The 20,636-nt window shown below is 42.2% G+C and overlaps 1 long non-coding RNA gene across 1 annotated transcript in view; it reads left to right on the forward strand.

Moving 5' to 3' along the window:
• LOC117314489 (uncharacterized) overlaps positions 1-20,636 on the forward strand; it is a 71,894-nt gene that overhangs the window by 12,171 nt on the left and 39,087 nt on the right. The window lies entirely within an intron of this gene.

Raw genomic sequence — 20,636 nt, forward strand, 5'->3', positions numbered from 1 at the left:
CATATCATCATTTATCCCAAAGGCCTTATTAAAACACTGCCAGTTATTCAATTTTCTACCAGTTCAAAAAATTACAAAAACACCAAAAGTAAAAAAACAAAACAATTAAGGATCTTTCTGTGTGATGTGTCTGTCTCTTTGTTTTGTTTGTATTTACCTGATGGTTCGTCAATAAATATTTTAGATACATATAGTGAACAGGACATTTGATAGGTACAGTGTGCAAGCAGTGTAAGAACCTCTCACTGGCTCTCTGAACTTCATACTTTGACAAGGGCACCACAGATGCTTGGCAATTTGTATTAGTTATTGATATATAACAAATTAATCCACCAAGTCTTCGTGGATTAAAACAACAGCATTTATATCTCATGGTTTCTGCAAGTCAGGATGTGGGTGCAGCTTATCTGGGTCCTTTGCTCCAGAGTCTCTCACAGATTGTGTGAGGTTTGCCAGGGCTCTGGTCTCGTCTGCAGGCGTGAGTGGGGAAGTTGCTGCTCCAGGCGTCCATGTGGTTGTAGGCAGGATTCACTTCCTTCGCGGTTGTTGGGCAGAGGGCCTTAGTTCCTCACAGGCTTTTGGCTAGAGGCTGATCTCAGTTTCTTTCTACTCTCTCTACAGTAGCTCAGAACACGGCAGCTAGTTCCTATCAGAGCAAACCAGCAAGAGGGCCAGAGAGTGCCGGCAAGGAGGAAGTCACATTCTTTTGTAACTGAATCAAGACAGAAGTCACAGTCTTTTATGACTTAGCATCCTAATACTTTTATGACATTCTCTTTGTTAAAAGGAAGTCTCTAAGTCTAGCCCTTAGGAGAAATTAATGTTGGGGTGAAAACTGACGTCACCTTTATTAACTATACTCTCTAGCTTTTGTTTTCCAAAAACTCTGACCTTATTGAACTGAGAAGGGAGTGCTTTATAAGTGATGAGGAGGGGGCAGGAGAGATTTCCTCAGGAATAGAGAAAAACTGGAAGTCAAGGAACCTATTGAGAGCTACAGGCCTAGGTTTGAGTGGAGTGGGGGATCAGGGTTGATTTTGAGTGGATTTAAAGAGAATGAATGGATATTTCTTGTATACACATGTAAATATATGGACTGAGAGGCATAGTCACTTGTGATATTTGTTTTTTCATTTTAAGAGTAGGTGTGGGATTGAGAGGGGACTAACACGAATGTTTTAAACTAACTGCATTTATGGATTTAAATCTTGGTGTGTCTAATTTAAATTGGTTGTTTGTAGAATTCTGTAAAGCCTATTAAATCATGTTAGGTAGAATTAGTTCCAGAACAATTATCGATGCTTCCACCAGACCTTGTATTCCTTTTCATAATTATTTTCCAATACATGAAATGCCGTGAAAAGACCAGAACAAATGAGTGTTTGCTCCTTTAACTTGTTATTTTGAGTTGTAGAATACGGTGTTTATTGGATTTAGGAGATAAAAATATTACAAACATTTTCAAGTTTGAGATAAAATCTCAGTAAAATGAACAAAACCGATGCACCCCATGCCTCATTCTTAATTCTGTTGCTTCTTTCATTTGAAAAAAACTTCAGACATTTAGTATGACCTCTCATTTCCTCTGCCTTGGGCCCCCTAACCAGCCCGCATTCCGATGCTGCCATCCTGCTCTCCGCTGGACTCCTGCCAGAGCCTCCCAGCAGCTCCCCACCACTGCCACTGCTGGCCCTCAGACCGCTCCTCTACACTGCAGGAGAGCGATTTTAAAACAAGCAAACACACACAAAAATGATGTCAGACCACCCCACTCCCTCCTCAAGACCCACCCAAAACATCTCATCCAACTTTGAGTAAAGCAGAGACTCCTTAGCTCTCCCGAGCCAGCCTTTCCAGTGTCAGCTCCGCTCGCCCCTCACTCTGTCCACCCTTTGTTCTGGTCCTTCCTCAGGCTTACTAAACTCTAGAGCCTAGTGCAGATGGGTCAAGCACACTGGAAAATGAACCAGTGAGTTCTAAAAAAAAAAAAAAGGAAATCTCCCCGAGGTGGTCTAAGTATACATACTGATTATTATTATTATTTTTTAATTTATTTATTTTTGGCTGCATTGGGTCTTTGTTGCTGCGCGTGGGGGACTTTCTCTAGTTGCAGTGAGCAGGGGCTACTTTTCGTTGTGGTGCGCAGGCTTCTCATTGTGGTGGCTTCTTTTTTTTGTAGCGGAGCACGGGCTCTAGGCATGCGGGCTTCAGTAGTTGTGGCATGCGGGCTCAGTAGTTGTGGCACACGGGCTTAGTTGCTCCGCGGCATGTGGGGTCTTCCCGGACCAGGGCTCGAACCTGTGTCCCCTGCATTGGCAGGCAGATTCTTAACCACGGCGCCACCAGGGAAGCCCCATACTGATTATTTTTAATAGCTACATTTCCCATTCGCTTTTGCCTGCATCCATTCAGGTTCTGTCTCATGTATTAGCTTCTAGTTCATTCTGTCAGATGACTGAATATAATCGAGAACCTCGTGTGGGAAGCAGATGAATGCAGCCTTCTCTGCTATTACTCTCCGAGGTGAGGGAAGATGACCTGTTCGGCTGTTCAGCTAATTTTTGCTGAGAGTTAAAGGATGGATAATGTATCTGTGTGATGAAATTTAGCAGTAATACCTGTGGGCTAGATATGTCATGGTATTTGGGCTCTGGGTAGTGGATTGTGAGTCCAAGGCAAATTTATTTGCTATTAAATTCTCTCCTTCAACTCACCAGTCCTCATGAGTAGACATCTTCTAGTTTTCAAAAATATCCTACCTGTCGGCAACTTTGGAAGCTCCCCCTGCCCCCACCACCACCACTGGCCATGCCCTTAGAAAGGAGATACATTTTCTTGATTAAGAAATATACTATCAAGGTGGGCAGGCTTGAATGGGATGGAGAAAATGGAGGTATTAATCATTCTCAATGCTCTTGGAAAAAGGAATTTCTATTTTAGCAAAGCAAACCATTTCTCTTTGGTTAAATAACAAAAATGGACTCTAAACTCTCCTTACCTTTGGGTCCTGTCTGAGAGCCTAAATCTGTGCAGATTCCATAGGGCCCAGTTCCTTCTCTATGGTATTCTTTCTCCCAGCTGTCTCTGTGTGGTGGACAGAATTGAGGCCAAGTTTAGGTCACTTTTCCTGGAGATTTTATATTGACTCATATAGTTCTCCCAGAGCACATCCTGCCTAAAAGGCTTCAAGTTCTCAGGCAAAAAATATGACTATTTATAAGCCATAGAAATACATATTAAGAGATGATAAAAACACAAAATGGTACCTTAAAAGCTTTCATCACTTTCTCTAGAGAGTCAGCGATATGCCTGTCAGGCACCTACAGTGTGCTTAGTACTTCTCTAGGATGAATAAGCCATTTATTGGGGCATGCTGTAATGACAAATATACAACAATGAGTAATACACAGCATGATAGAAGACAAAACCGGGGACTGCAGGAACCAAAAGGATGGAGATCAAGAGGACTGAGGTAATCAGCAAAGCCTTCAAAAGTCTTCACTGGTGAGAATGATTTGCCTTGGAGTCAAAGACTTTTCCTTATGGAACCTGCACAGTAGCTTCCCTAGTTTTTTGTGTTTGTGTTTGTTTTTTATTTTTATGTTTCAAGCTCTTGTTCCGTTCCCTCAGAAATGTGATCATTTAGGCTACAGCTGGCCGCTTCTAAAGAGGCCTAAGTCCTCCTCTATCCTCCTACTTACTGGGGACTCCAGATGTTTGCAATGTACAGTTCGGCTTATAGAACCATCCAATCCCATTTCCGCCTTCAAATCTGGACTCAGGTTTCTTTGGAGGCAGCACAATAACTTCTTACCAACACTAGAACCCGATCACCACAGATGATTTATCCTCTGTCCGAGAGCCTCAGGATGGGGGCCGAAGGGCACTCTCCTGACCCCCAGCACCACTAGTAAAGCATTACTCCTGCATGCTCACATGCAAGCCTTTCTCTTTGAAGGTTCAGGCCTTCCACCTTTCTCCTCTTCACGGCTGTCTTAGCTGGTCACTCTTCCACACTCACTAATGACTGTGGGCTGTGGCTTATATCTTCCTTTTCATCCCAAGCTCCGCTGTCATTCTTGAAAGAAGCACAAGCGTTGGAATCAGAGAACTGGGTTTGAAACACAGCTCTGCCCTCTACCAATAGTGTGACCATAGGCACATTGCATAATATCTCTGACCCTTAGTTTCTCATGTAAAACACGATAATGGTGCTTACTTTAAAAAAAAAAAGGCTCAGGGACAAGTAAATTGCTCACCACAATGGCCAACTCATAGAAAGTGATACATAAATTTTTGCTTGTGAGGATTGCTATGATGTGGACAGCTCATCTAACGCCCTTTGTTCATGGTTCTCAGATCTCAACAGCTCCGCCAACCTTCACACCGCCCTGCCACTTTCAGCTTTGGGCTACACCCAAGCAATCTGAATCATTCCTTCTGCAAAATCCTAAAAATCTACATTTTTTACACCGCCTTCTTCTATTGTTCTAGCCCTCTTATTTCTCTGTTCTTCAATGTTTCTTGATCTTCAGTTCCTCCTTGTTCTCCCCCATCTCTTTTCTTGTGTCTCAAAGAAGTATAGACCTCATGATGTGATGTTATTAATAACATTCTTTGACAGTTCTCTTGCTTCCTCGTCTTTCCTCTGCATCTTTCTGGCAAAACCCTACCGCTAAATCAATGCCCAGTCTCCAGAGAGCTATTAGAAAAATGAAGTTACACTTCAGTGAGGATCTGTAAGTTCACAGTCTCCAGCCTAGCTCTGGTGAGCTGCCTCCATCATGCCTTACATTTCAACCCATAACGTTCTCCTTGAGATTCCTACACGTCACCTCCCTGAAAGCTCCCAGCTGAGGCTCTTGCCATCTGCATCATAAGAGTCACTCCTTTAGCTTTCTGCTACATCTCCTCTGTCAGTCCTTTCCCAACTCCTTCTCCACTTACACAGATCCACTTGCTCTTATAGTAGAAGATTCTGTACCCCATCTTTTCCTATTTCCTTAGGGTTGTCATTCCACTGTTCATCTCTGCTCTCTCCCGTTGCTTTACACTTCTTCCACCTACTTGCTTTCTCTTTCAAAATATAAATGTGGGGGGCTTCCCTGGTGGCGCAGTGGTTGAGAGTCTGCCTGCCGATGCAGGGGACACGGGTTCGTGCCCCGGTCCGGGAAGATCCCACGTGCCGCGGAGCAGCTAGGCCCGTGAGCCGTGGCCGCTGAGCCTGCCTGTGCTCCGCAGCGGGACAGGCCACAACAGTGACAGGCTTGCGTACCGCAAAACAAAAACAAAACCAAAATATAAATGTGGGGCTTCCCTGGTGGTGCAGTGGTTGAGAGTCCGCCTGCCGATGCAGGGGACGCGGGTTCGTGCCCCGGTCCGGGAAGATCCCACGTGCCGCGGAGCGGCTGGGCCTGTGAGCCATGGCCGCTGAGCCTGCGCCGTCCGGAGCCTGTGCTCCGCAACGGGAGAGGCCACAACAGTGAGAGGCCCGCGTACCGCAAAATAAATGAATGAATGAATGAATGTGTTCAGGATCTTCTCTCCTTCATGGGATCCCCTTCCCCAGACACTATTCGCTGTGCTCTCCATTTGAAACAGTCCCCTGGTATTTCCTGCCGTAAATCTCTTACCTCTCTTCCTCCTCCTCCTCTTTCTTCTTCTTCTCCTTCTTTCCTCCAATAAACACATGAACATTTTTCAGGCGTCTGTCCTCCACCCTTTCCTATTGTTATCCTGGGTCATCTCATACAGAGGTGAGAGTCACAGTGTTTAACAGCTGGCACAGTTGGGCACTGACAGATCAGACCAGGTACTGGCCATGAGCATGAGATTTAGTTGTGCCAGAGCATACCAGCTGAGTGTTAGTCCTGATTCCATGGCGTCCACAGTCACCTTTGTCCCTGGTCTGTGCCTCTTACCCCAAACCTCTTTCATAAATCAAAGTGGACACACTCACTTGGACAAATGTCAGGCACCATAAGTTCAAGATTTCCAAAACTGAGCTCTTCTTTTCCTCTTTTCTCCAGATGTTTCTTCTCCTGTACTCCCTGTGCTTCTGTTGATAGGGAATGGCACCCTACTCTACCCCAAGCAAATTGGTCTTACCACTGTGATCTTGGCTCCCTTTTCTACCTTTGTTGCAGTGAGAAGAATACAAGTCTTAAGCTGAGAACTTCCCTGCTAAAATCCTACAATGGCTTCCTGCTACTTTTAGGATAAAATTCAAACCCCAGGGCATACAAGGCTCTTTAGGTTCTGGCCTCTGCCCACCTCTTTAACCTGACCTCAGCGCTTCCCTCACCACCCTTAGCCCTTTGTTCTCTCCATTCCTTGCTAGATGAACCCCAAATACCAGCCCCAAAAAGTCATGTTCATTTTTGTCTTGTACTTTTCCACGTCATCGCTCAGCTACCTGGTCCATCGTCATCACCACCAACTCACCATGACCTCTTTGATAGAATAGCTCCTACGTATCTTTAAAAACTTAGATATGCCATTTCTTTTAGGAAGACTATCTTGAGCTCCCCACCATCCAGTTTGGGTTAAGTGTACTCCCCCCCTGCTCTCATCACTCCTCATGATTGCCTCTTCCTTCTCACTTAGCAGAAGTTCCTGTATCTCTGTTTACCTCTCAAACTCTTCCCTGCAGTGTGAAGTCCTTGAAGGAAGTCCGGGTGAGTGCTTTGCGCTCAGCAGAAGCTCAACAAGAGTTTATGGATTGAAGGGCTGATTACACCAAGCAGGAAGATTATAAATGATGAACACCAACACATTGGGTCTGTTCATTGTTACTCTATGGATGGTGTTTATCATTTGAAAAGACTTGAAATTAGCAATGCAGAGAACACTGCCTGGTCTTTGTTCAGTGTTTGGAGAAAGTATCAAGACACACAGAGTGTCCCTCAGGAATTTCTGAGAATCTAAAATCGATTAGAGGGCTCTGTGAACACCTGCTGCCTTCCCCTGGGTACCCGTGGGTGCGTAATTAATCTTGACTGACTGACTCCATCTTTCTCTGTGTTTTGCCAAAACATGCCCATATGCTTTAAGTTACTTGTATTTGCCACTGTCCTCCTGTCTGCATTTTTCTTTCACGGAGTAGGAATTGCAGCAAAATGGTTGTAAGTTATAGTCTCTAATCATCTTGTTTGATGTTTTTAGTGCTTTCTCAAATCCTGCTTCTCTTTTAATCATTTCAGTAGAATGAAATAATTAATTTTTATATGCTTCTCTGTTGCCCTGTAATTTTGTTACATCAAAAATATGTTCTAGACACAAATGATAATTTAGCTTGTTTTTCTGGATCCTGTATTGCCTGTAACCATTTGATTTACGCTATTAGAGAGCGATGCTACACTTTCTAGAGGCCCAAGCCTCTGTGTCTCTGGTGACATGGGAGTGGTGGGAAACAGGTGGGGAAAATACAATCTGTGAGTTACAAAGGGAGAGGTCAGCAGAGGAGGCAAAGTCATTTGGAGCAGCTTAACCGCCACAGTAGTAAAGGACTCTTTCTTCAGGGACATCATGCAAATTATTGTCCAAATTGTGGTTAAAGCATTTCCCCCCGGCCCTTATATTTTTATTTAATCTCTTCTCACCATTGCCGCCGCCCTGCCCAAGGGAGATTCACAAATGGAAAAAATGAATTTCTCAAATTCTTAAGATAGAAGTTCAAGCTTATTGTATTAGAGCATTTTATTTTTGTTTTACAAATACTGTTGGTGGTAATTTAAATGTTGCTTATGATTGAAATGCAAAGTAACTGTTTTTCCATCTTGTGATCCTTGCTGGGGTTTCCTGAACTTGTTATCTGTCTCAGACCATTCTCATGTTCTCTCTTTCCAGAGCTGGTCACCAATAGACCTTGTGTTGTATTGTAAATGGCAAGGCTGGTGTTTATTCATTTCATATTATCATTAAGGAATGTAAGGAAATCGGCACTTACTGGTCACACAGAGCTAAAGCAGAGCTACGTGCTTTATATATGCTATATCTCATTTTAGTTCCCACCATAATCTAGCGATGAAGAGGTTATTTTCATCCTGTTAGATTAGTACACAGGGGTTCAGAAAGCTGAAGTAATTTGATTGGACCAACAGACCACAGAATGGGGTGGGGGGGAGCCTGGATTTGAACCCAATCACGGTTGCTTTGGGAAGCCCATTATTATTCTACTCTACAAGGCTACATCCTATTGTGACTAAGGAGTATCACAAAATTCAGTATTTAATTTCTTTTTTATTCTTGTTGATTGTTTTCTCTTAAAAATTTCACCGTGGTTCCTAATGGATTCTCTATGTCTCTTGTAAACTGCTTTGGAGGGTACTGTATGTACACATAAACGTACATGGTTATGCATGAGAAATGAAAGATAGTTTTGTTGATACGTTAGAATATTTAACCAATAGCATTTTCTACTGAGGATTTTTCTCTTTTCTGTGTTCCCAATTTGAGAGTTTGTTTTTTTTTTTTTTTTTTGTGGTACACAGGCCTCTCACTGCTGTGGCCTCTCCCGTTGCAGAGCACAAGCTCCGGACACACAGGCTCAGCGGCCATGGCTCACGGGCCCAGCCGCTCCGCGGCACGTGGGATCCTCCCGCACCGGGGCACGAACCCGCGTCCCCTGCATCGGCAGGCGGACTCCCAATTTCAGAGTTTTATAAAATAGTCTCTATCTTACAAAATCAAAATGTACCAACAAATGGCTTCTCTTCACAAATGTTGGAGTAGTTGATATGGTCCCAATTCTTCTGTCCTCTGTCGGTCCTCATCTCCTTCCCACCTTATTTTCCTTTACTTGCCATTGTGTTCCCCTCCAACTTGGTGTCAACTGAAACCAGTTCCTAGAAGCTGATTCCACCCCTCCTGCATCCTTCTCTTTTGGGAGTCAGCTTCTCTTCTTTCAGTGAAACCTTTCTCTACCTGCTGTAATCTCTGATCTCTTTTTAGTCAGGACTACACAGTTGAAACAGATAAAAGTTAAGGGATTGTTAGCAGTATTTCTACAACTAAATTACAAGAGCAAAGACTTTGATTACGAGGTTTTATCTTTTTCAAACTCATCTGCGGTGGCTGGACAATGCTGGCATATGGTGAGCCCTCAAAAAACATTTCCAGATTGTTGGTCAGGGCTGCCTATGTGGCTATACAGATACAAGGACTATACAGAACGGTGTATTTACCAGTTGTGGGTTTCCACGTCATGCACTTTGAAAATGACCAACCCAGTGAGTGGAGTGAGAGGCCTGCCGTCTGCCAGGCACATGTAGATTAGGAGTCTTCAGTGAAGCAAGTCTCCTTAATACCAGGAATACTTTGGCATTATTAGTGCCAAGTTAGTTAGATGATGTGATGTAAATCGTAAGCAGGGTCTCAAGTTACTCAAAGATCTTTTTAGCCTTATTGTTCTTCTGTCCTAAACAAAGCCAATGCTTTGGCCTCCTAACACCTGCTTTGTGCCACCCAACCCAATCACAGCCTTTTCTCCATTTTCACTTGCTGAAATTCTTTAAGGCCTCTGTGTGTTCCCAGAGCATCCCATAGTTCTGCTAGCAAAGCACTTACAACAATTTAAATTATGCACATGGCTGGATAATATATCATAGTCTCCCTGGGAGGCTATTATGTACTCATTGCTTCAGAGGAGCCATGTGGAGAGCAGAAAGCAAAAGGCTTCTTCAACATTTTGTAGGTAGAAGCGTTTCCCCCGTAGCAAAATTTGCTGTTGTGCTCACCAAAACCTGTTTCTTTTTTCTCTTGGGCATAACAGCTAAACGATATTTTTCAGACTCACCTGTAGTCAGATGAGACCATAACTAAGTCTGACTTATGGAATATTGATGAAAGTGATCTGTGCCTCTTCCATACCTGGCCCGTAGAAACCTCCCAAGCAATTTTCCACTCTCCATCTCTCTTCCTCTGCTGGCTACATGGAGAGCCACTAAGGACCTAGAGGACAGTGGAGCCACGGAAGGGAAGGAGAATAGGTCCATGAATCACCATATGGGAGGTTTCCTGCTGCCTAATTCCAGTGAACTATTTAATGAGGGGATGGAGGATGGAGGTGGGGGACAGAAAACCCTGATACAGACAGGGTTGTGGAACCTGAAAATGAATGTGGAGACCAGGTTGGTAGGAGAACTCTACGAAAGGAACATGTATGTTCCCCAAACACCATGCAGCCCGGGTCAGGCACACGACAGACAACTGCAGGACACGGAGGCCACGATGGGCCAGGGGCCACTTCTCAGTGGTGACTGCGGAGGCCGATACCAAGCGTCAGAGGGAATGCTGGATGTTTCAGCAGATGCAGATGGGCAGGTAACTGCAGGTGGCCTCAAGGGACAGTGTTCCCCTTCCCAACCCCTCCCTAGCAACTCTTTAACACTTTGCAAGACCCACCTCCAAAACTATATGCAGCCTGTGGAAAGAGGAGGCCTCAAATGGGCTGAGATGACGTTTCTGCTACGCTGGGGGATTGGGAGCTGGAAACAGAAAGTAGGTTAAGTTATAAATTAAGAAATGTGTATATTTTTCACCACTGAGTATAAGGACGGAGATTCATCCTGACTCCCTCATTTGCTTGCCTGTCTTTCCTGCTGTGCTGTGAGCTCCATGAGGCCAAGCCTGTCCGGTTCACCAGGGGTCCCCAGTGCCCAGCACATGGTAGGTGCTCAGTGACTACGTATGAATATGTGAACAAATGAGCAGTCTGTGGGTGAGAGGATGGTCCCATTTCTGTCTGTCAGTGGTGGCTGTGGGAAATAACTTCACATCATCAAGAGCAGAGGACCAGGTTGAGAGAGCCTTCTATTGGGGATTTCGTCCTTTCCTTTTAAAGGTCAAAAAGCTAAATGTCACTGAATCTATTTCCTGGGAGACTATGTTAGCTCCTGGGTCTTAAAATAAAAATTACCAACGACAGAACACTGTCATCTTTGTGAAGGCTTCCTTTCATTCACATTTAACTGTCAGGGTCCTAAGTTCAGCAGACAATAAGCAGATTCAGTGGCAGGCTTCCACTGTGATATTTGTTTTTATAAAAAACGAGCTTATGCATTTCATATACTGTCTCTCCTTCACTCTGATTTCAATCATAATGATCACAAGCAAGTACCAACAGTGTTTTTATATGAGCTGGAAATACTACATTTGTTAATGATTTGAGAGAGGTTATTTTTGATGTATGATGATTTAAGATAATTTCAATAATGGGTTTTCATTTTACATGATAATTATAATCATGACAATAATTATTAATGTTGTCATGGTGAGGACCGTGTATTGAGTGCTTACTTGGAATATCAGTTGTTTTTAGGTACTTTTGAGCCTATGGTTTAATTGGTTTTGAACCTGTCCTCAGAGGAGGAGGTCCCTTCCCCATCCCTCTTGGGATCAATCTTGAGAGGCGTGCAGGGGCAGCAGAAACTCCCAGAATGATCTAGAGGAATCAGAGTATTGGAGGCTGGTGCCTCATCCTTGTTCCCACCATAGGCTGGGAAGTCCCAAGACTAAGAGAAGCTGTGAGATCAGAGTGGTAGAGTTGAATGGTGGCTCCCAAAGGATATGTCCTCCCAGAACCTCAGAATGTGACTTTATTTAGAATTTAGACTTAATGTAAGAATCTTTAGATCAGGTCATCCAGATGAGGTTGGGCCCTAAATCCAATGAGTGTCTCTATAAGAGACAGAAAAGGAGAGATAACAGAGAGAAGAAGGCCATGGGAAGATGGAGGCAGAAATTGGAGTTTCCCTTTCTTTTAGGGGAAGGCGGGGTCTATCAGGGAGATGACCTCACTAGTGCTGATCAGGTGATTCCTGATTGACTGGGTTTATGATTCCATTGCTGGAAGAGCCAAAACTGTAACTAAGTCTTAAGTCTCAGTTTGGTGCCGTGGGGCTTAGCATATGCTAAGTGACTTCATTTGGGGCCTGTTGTCTTGTTTTTAACACTGACAGTGTCAGACGACTGGCAAGGCAGGGATCGGGAATAAGTGAGCTCCATCTGTCTTCCAGCGTCTGGAGGCGAAATGGTGGTGTCGGCAGTGGCTGAGGCTGCTCTAGCGGCAGCAGTGGGCGGAAGGCGGGCTCTGGCTCCTGTACAGGTGCCTCGGCTCCAGCAGGGACCTCAACAGCACAGGGATCCTGGGCTGTGGGTCATGCTGTCTCCCCTTCTGCTCCTCCAGCTATGGGCAGCCATGGTTTCCTGCACTTACGGATCTTTGGGGAAACTTATTATCTTCTTTCGTCTTTCCAGCCATTCTAACACCCTTGCAACCAATGCCTGTATTAAATTTTCTCTGTTTGAAATGTCAAGAGAAGTTTTGTTTGTTTGTTTGTTTGTTTTCTTTTCTTCCCTGATTGAGCCTGACTGGTACACCTTACTTCCAGCTGTGGCAGAGAATGCTGCCCCCTGGCAGGCAGCTCGGCAGAGCTGTTCCAGGAGACATTTATGAAGCCTCCATCTAAAGACTCTCCTTCAGCCCTTCTTCTCAATTTTTCAGGAAATACCAAATTTCCGACACTAAAACCCTTTCTGCTTAGGTTAGCCACAGTGATTCCCATTCTCTGCAACTAAACCAACCCTGACTGAAACAACAAGATTCTGGGATCCAAAGGCTTGGTCTTCTTTCTAATACTATGTCTCTAAAGCATCTGTACACCCATCTCTCTGGCCCAGCATGGCGCTGTGGCTAGCAAGTCACACATACCTTCTGGTGACCAGAGATCCAAAATCTAAGAGTGGCTGCTGACTGCTGGTGAGGACACAGGGCAGACAGGTCAAGGGGGTTTATGGGCTTCACTTTGTTGGGTATTTGTGATCACAATGATCAGTTTCAAGGGGGTCATTTGGAGGTGGTTTCTTTATTTTGCACACGTTGACAGTAAAAGAATGAGTGGCAGATAGGCACACAAGTTTAGGTCAGACAGATCTGAGTGAATCCAGCTCCTCCATGTGTGGCCTGGAGTTCTCAGTTTTCTTATTGGAATAGGAGTAAAATGTCAGCAACAACTTTGGAAGATTCTTGTACAGGATTAAGTGAGATAACCTATGTATACATATAAAGCATTTGGCTTGGTGACTGGCATATAGGAAGTATTCAATTTTTAAAAAATAGCTATTTTGTTCCTAACTTTGCAACATGGTTTTGCTTGTAGGTATACTTTTAAGAACATGGAGGTGTAAATTAGTAATTTAACCAAGTCCACCGAACTTTGATGAGACTGCCTGGGCCGGGGCCAGTCTGTGTCACCTCCTGAGATACAAACCCAGAAGTCTGCTTTCAGGACTAGACGAGAAAACGCCCACTTAACTCCTGCCAGCCACAGTGATGATTGGTTGTTCAGGAAAGAGCATGAAGGAGCACATTAGAAGGAGCCTAAGTGTACTCTGGGCTAGTTTCATCCATAGATTTTTCCCAGAAGGCAAATGTGATTACAGAAGACCGTGAAAGCTTGCTGATGAGTATGTTCCTCCTTTTCAACAGAGTGCGAGTTTTGACTTTGGGGACAATTTTCTGGGAAAGTCTCCCTGAAACTAGTTTGCTGTTTCTGGGGATATGACTCCCAGGAATCATTCTTCGGAGGGATTCTGTAGAGAAGAATTTGAACACCAGGGTGGTCAAAGGGCTGCCTGGCCCGTTATGTGGGAACCTTGTTTTCTCTGTAACACGCTGCTGATGGCCTACTCAATGGTTGTTCCCCCTCCTCCTTTCTAACAGAATTCGGTTTTATTTGCACTGCAGCTTGTGATGAAGCATGAATGAACTAAGTCAATTACAGCAATCCTGTTCCCCTTTGCCAGTGATTGGTTTGGGGGTCTAGCCAGTGACATAAGTCAGGTGGGGATTTCTAGGGGGCTTCTGCTGCAGGAGAGTCACCCCATCCTTCCTGCTTTGGAACTTTTCATGTACAGTTGTGATGCTTGGAGATGTTGCAGCCATGTTGCAACCATAAGGTCATGAGAATCCCAGACATGAACATGTAGAGCTCTTACATCACTGATCCACTGACCCCACCCCGGAAGTGCCTACCTTCAGACTTTTTGCTAAGTGAGATTATAATGAAGGGGCTCATTTCTTAGGCTGCTTTGATCCTGATTCAGTCTGGTGCAGTTTGATGTCTTAGATAGAGTTTGAGAATATGATTTAGTACAAGATCTAGTTGGTAATTTCTGGTTAAGTGTTGATCTCAAATTTTCTTAATTTTACTCTCTGTACTGGACTGTGCTTTATAATATATGGCAAAGGAGTTTGACTCCATATCTTCTGTCTCCTAATCAGCTAGTACAGGAGAAGACTGAGCAGAGTGTGGCTGCTTTTGAGCCTGGTGTGTCTCCGGTTAACAAGTTTATTCACACAATTGTATTGGGACAACAGAGATTTCCATACTGAGAGTCTTCAGTTATGTTATCCGTACCATAGTTGCTTGTAGACAGCGTCATGCTTGCTGCTATAACCTCAATAATTGGTTTTACCAAAACAACAACGAAAAAATACCCCAAACCAAAAAACCTCACAAAAAAATCCAAATGATATCTTCCTGATGATTATTATTTTTGTCTTTATGTTGGCTCTTTACAATGTTTCTTTGCCATCCTGTTTTTTTGTTTTTTTTTTTATTCTTGAAATCTGCTACATGCTTGACACAAAAACTGTGTTTTGCTTGTCCTAACAGCTAATTACTTGAAGTGGGAAAAAAATCTCAAATACAGACTGATTAACAGCATAAGCTTACAAGTTACCACGCACACATGGAGCCACACGTCTTCAGTGAAAATATTTCATAGAATTACATAAATTCACAGAGAAGCTTAAACCATATATTTGGGGAGAAGAGGAAGCAGGCTTCCTGTAGGAAGACCTTAGATACCTCTTTTTAACCATTCTAAAGACCTTTTTATATGTTTATAGCCTTGGCGTATTTTAGAGTCAAGAATGGGCTGTGAAGCTGCTGGAATTTTTGCCCAAATAACCTGACTGGATGTACATTTTTAATAAGAAGTTTTATAAAAAGTTATTATAAACCAACAGTATTCCGTAAAATATAATATTTACACAAAAATACCATTTCAATAACATCCTGTAAACTGGTAAAGGAGTCTTCCCCCTTTTTAAGAGCTATCTTGGTTTTGTTTTGAGTATAAAAGTAACATATGCTCCATGACAAAAATTCAAACTACACATTCAGATGTTCAAATGTACAGTGTGGAAGTTCCCTATAAGCTCATCCTCCCACAGACAACTACAGCTACTATTTAGTGCACAGACTTCCCGTTTCTTATGCATACATAATATATCTGTATAAATGGGATCACACTCAACATACTGTTTATAAACTGCTTTTGTCACTTAAAATATATATCTTGAACATCTTTCCAAGTCAAAAGTTATATACTTAATTTTTTAAAACAGATGCATAACAGTCCAATGGGTGGATATACCATATTTTATTTAACCAAATAAGTAAAAATTTTAAAACTTTTTTTAAACTGTTTTAAACAAATCTATAGGGGACATTCTATGTACCTACATCCTTATGTACTTGTCTGATTATGTTTCTGAGGATATATTCTACGAAATGGAATGACTGTATTAAATGATAGTGCTTTAAAATTTTAATACACATCAGCAGATTTCTCTAGAAAATTTATATCAATTTGCACGCTTGTACACAATGAATGAGGGGACCCCCCTTCCCAATATCCTTGCAATTGCCAAGTAACAATCATTTGAATACTTGTCAATCTGAAAGATGACATCACTGATGTTTTGTTCTGTATTTAACTAATGACTAGTGAGGCTGAACATCTTTTCATTGGCTTATTGGCCACTTGTATTTCATACTTTGTTAACTGCTTGAGCATATCCTTTGCCTGTTGTCAATAGGAGGATTAATCTTTTACCTGTAAGAGCTTTTATATAGTAAGGGCATCAATGGTTTGTATTTATAGAAGTTACTTGCTTATCGAAGGATTCTTTATCCAATTTACTGAGGGTTAGTTACTCACATAGCTCCAGTCTTCTTGGAGAAAACACGTTGATTACGGGGTGCCTCCTCTTTGTTTCTGTGGCACTTTGGATGTGTATCCACTAGAACACTTCTTCACTCAGTAGTGGGTGTTTCAGGAACTGATTCCTTCATTAAACCTGTAACTCATGGAAGGCAGGGAGAATTCTTGTTCATCTTTGTACCTTGTAACCAAACATGACGCTCCTTGAAAGTAGTCATTAAAATGGTAGCAAAGGCAAAGCCATTTGGCTTTCTTTTTCCACTCTCTTCTAAAATGCAGCCCAGGCTGGATCTGCATAATAGTAGGACATTCAGTTTTGCTTTCTTCAGCCCAGTTTTGAATGCTAATGGTATGCCAGCATTATTCCAGAGGCAGCTACCCAGAAAGGAAGCACTAGACACCCCGGGTCATATGTCTGTTTTTCAGTTCGAGGGAAAGGGGTCTGTCCCCCAAATTTGGAAAATGAGGACCAAAATGCTAAAGCCACTGTCTGCATATATGATGCTGTATATGAAAGGAGAAAATTAAAACAAAAGACTGATGCTGGGAAGATTTAGCCTGACAGTACCTCAAAAATGATAGTTATGGAAAGGACCATGCCATATTTGAAACACAGTTAGATATTTACTCATTTATTTCTAGCTGCAAATGTATCTAGCTTTTGTAGGTTAATTTTGTAGCTTATTCTCTTTTTAGTGATCCTACTGATAACTGAAACTTCTGAAGAGCTGTTGCTAAGCAAGGTAACTTGAAGCATGTAATGAAGCTTCCCCATGACTACTTAAATGTAAAAAAGTACTATCTTAAGTTTACTGCTTCATAATCAGTCTACTTTTAATGTTTGTGTGATTGCATCTTTCCCTCTTACCTAATTAAAATTTTTGTACAGTCGTCTAAAACTGATCTAACAATCTAACAGAAGACCAAGGGGGAAATCTCCTTCAGAGAAAAATGTTTATAGAGTGACAAAGAGACATGATTTGGGTATTAAACATTGGGTTAGCTGGCATTATCTAACTGGTAACTTTGAGGATGTCCCTCCCTCTTTGTGAGCCCAAGACTTTATTGGAAGTCCCAGCCAATGTCATAAGACATAAAAGACGTGGAGTATAAGCACGAGAAAAAGACAATATTTTCTATATAGATTATACTCTATTATAAATTTGAAAATCCAAATGACTTTACAGACAAATTATTAGATGTCATAAAATAGTTTGGCAAATTTGCTATATAAAAGATTAACATACAAAATGATTTGTATTGCCATATCAGCAATAAGCAAATAAGAATAGAAACAGGAAAAGAGATGTCATTCCAAGAGCAACAAAAAAACCAAAGGTAACCTAGGAAGGAATATGTGCAAGTTATCCATGGAGAATATTACAATACATGACTGAAGGACCTAAGGAAAAAAACTGAATAGATAGAAGTATATACTGTGTTTATAGATGGAAAGACTGGATATCGTAGTTTGTTAGTTTTTTCCCTGAAAAAGCTTACAAACTCAATAATTTATTCCAATAAAATCCCAATAGAGTTTTTCATGGAACTTGACAAATTGATCCTGAAATTCATATGAAAAAGGCCAAGAGGCCTTTTGTATAAAGGGCCAAGAGAAGCTAAAATAATATTGAAGAAGGGAAAGAGGAGAGGCTTACCCTTCGGATATGAAGACAATTTATAAAGCTAGGGTAACACAAGGTGGTGCTTTTTTCCTGAGATAAACAAAAAGATTAATGGAACAGATTGGTACAAAGTAGAGCTCAGCAAAAGCCCGCACTCATAGGAGCACTTGATACATGACAGGGATACCACCATAAATCAGTAGAGAAAGGATGGGCCTTATCAAATAATGTCAGTACAGTGTAATAGCATTAGATAAATTCAAAGATAAATTCCAGGAAGATTAGACAATTAAATATGAAGGACAGAATTTTACAACTGTTAGAAGAGAATATAGATGAATATCTTTATAATCTCTGTATAGAAAAGGATTTCTTAAATATAAAGACATGGAAAGCACAAACAAAAAGGTTGATAAATTTAATTATATTAGCATTGAGAAGGTTTTTCATTACAAAAGGTATTTAGAGGGCTATTTACAACCTACAGACTGGGAAAGATCTTTGAAAGAAATATAATTGGCAAATAATTCGTTCTAGGATATATAGAAAACACCTATGAATCAACAGGCAAAAGGCATACAGCCCAGTATAAAAATGGGCAAAAGAAATGTATGAATAGCCCATCACAGCAAAAGAGAACACCTGAATGGCCAGTGAACATATGAAAAAACATTCAATTTCTAGTGTGGGAATTGGAAATGAAAACAATCCTGAAATAACACCTTAAACACGTTAAGGCTGGCAAAAAATGGAAATGCTTGATAATAGCAAATTCTGCAAGTCTTTGGAGAAATAAGCACTCTCTTCCATGACCTTTGCAGCCCAGCAGGAGAAGAGCTTAGTGTTTAAGAGGGTGGACTCTGGAGGCAGCCCTCCTCCGTTGCTGGCTGTGTGACATGGTCAGCATACTTCAAATACCCGTGCCTCAGCTGCTTCATCTGTGAGCCACACGTGACCGGAACAGCCAGATGTAGAGAGAGCTTACTTATTTCAAACCAGGCCCTGTTCTAAGGGACCTCACTGAGTTTGTGTGAGGATTAAATGAAAAACTTTAAATAGTTCCTTCTCACAGGGTTAATACTATACAGGTATTAGGCATTTTCATTTGTTAATATATAGTAAAACTAAAGCTGTCCATACACTTCAATCCGATGATTGCATTTTGAAGTGCAAATTCTTGAGAAACTCTCGTACATGTGCTCAGGGGGCCTATATGTTAATTTTATTGCAGTATTGCTTATTACAGCAAAAAGTAAGACTACCCGAACGAGTAGGAGGAAAATAGATAAGTAAATTGGATGTGTTCATTCGATCTTGAGAGAATTAGAGGTAACAGCATGGATAAATGTCAACCATATAATATGAACTGAAAAGCAACAACGGACTGATACACACAATAAGATACCATTTGTTTAAAGTTCAAATACATGCAAAACAATATGATGTGTTTATGACAAATATAAATGTGGCAAAAGTATAAAAACAGGTATGGGGGACCTTACCAACATCAAGATAATGGTTACATGAAGGTGAGAGAGGGGCATCCGGAGTCAGGGGAATAAAGGACCCAGGCTGATGGGAACTCAGTCATATCGTGGTTGCATCATCTGGAACATACAGCTCCTCTGTTGCTGCAGAAGCAGACAAACAAGACGGGAGAAGCCCTGATGGGCTTTCTACCACCTCAGCCCAGAAATGACAGGTGGTTTCTGTTCACATTTCATTGGCTAGAACTAGTCATGTGGCCCCACCCATCTTCAGAGGAACTGGGGGAGGCTTGCTTGTGGTGAACGCTAGTGATGTCCTGCACACTTGGCCTTGTGGACTAAATGTAGACAGAGCACACTTAGCTTCTGAATAAATAACCTCATATTGTCCTTTGTTTCCCCTCTTGATCTGTAAATCCTCAATAATTCAGTTTACCTGGACCCCTGAATCACTGGATCTTCAAGAATTAGATCAAATGCCTTGAATACCTTTATAAAGAACAGCTGTTCATTTCACAGAATCACCAGATGGGAGCAGAGGTTACTAGGATTTTCTTCCCACAGGTTACTAGGATTTGACTCAATGAGAAAGTCTGGAGTGGTTCTACATTTTTTTAAGGTTTTGTACAAGTGTCTAGAATATTTTGGGTCTTAAAAAGTAGATGTTAAATAGTAATTGTTGTTATTCTTTTTAAATAATTTAGGATTTATCCCTTAGTGACTTAATAAGGCTCTTTGATTAGGAAGTCTTTGAATGAGGTGCATGCTGACTGGTGGATCGTCTGTGAGCCTGGGAGGCTTTGAAAGGCTCATTCATCAAAGCCAGCAGCTTTGGCAAACTGAGCTACAGCTTTTTTTTTTTTTTTGCGGTACGTGGGCCTCTCACTGTTGTGGCCTCTCCCGTTGCGGAGCACAGGCTCCGGATGCGCAGGCTCAGCGGCCATGGCTCACGGGCCCAGCCGCTCCGCGGCATGTGGGATCTTCCCGGACCGGGGCACGAACCTGTGTCCCCTGCATCGGCAGGCGGACTCCCAACCACTGCACCACCAGGGAAGCCCTGAGCTACAGCTTTAATTAGCATTATGTTGCTTTCTTCAGTTTGGATTTTGCGTAAGTTGAAGCAGCCGTGGAAATATTTTACTAAAATCCACCTGCTCACTCAGCATCAGCTACCCCTTCAGTTTTCCATAAATAGCTCAGAATGAAGAGTTGACACTTTACTTGTTTCCGTACTCACAGCTTGGGTTCTCAGCTGAACATATGGAAAAGTAGAGCTTACGACTCTTCTTGAGCCAGGTAAGTGGGTACCTGAGGCTGTTTTCTTAGTACCCTCCTCGATCCCCATCTGGCTCTCAGGTTTGGAGCTGGACTTGTATTAAGTCAGAGCTCTAGCTGGCTTTGATGTTGCCCTGGCATGATCTTTTTTCTTTTCTCTGGATATGCTTAAAAAACCAGCTCTCTCATAATTCACTCTCAGAGCTGCCTAGATCTTTTACTTAGGCACCTGTGT

The sequence above is a fragment of the Tursiops truncatus genome, chromosome 12 (genome assembly GCF_011762595.2).
Source record: "Tursiops truncatus isolate mTurTru1 chromosome 12, mTurTru1.mat.Y, whole genome shotgun sequence".
Classification (NCBI taxonomy): Eukaryota; Metazoa; Chordata; class Mammalia; order Artiodactyla; family Delphinidae; genus Tursiops; species Tursiops truncatus.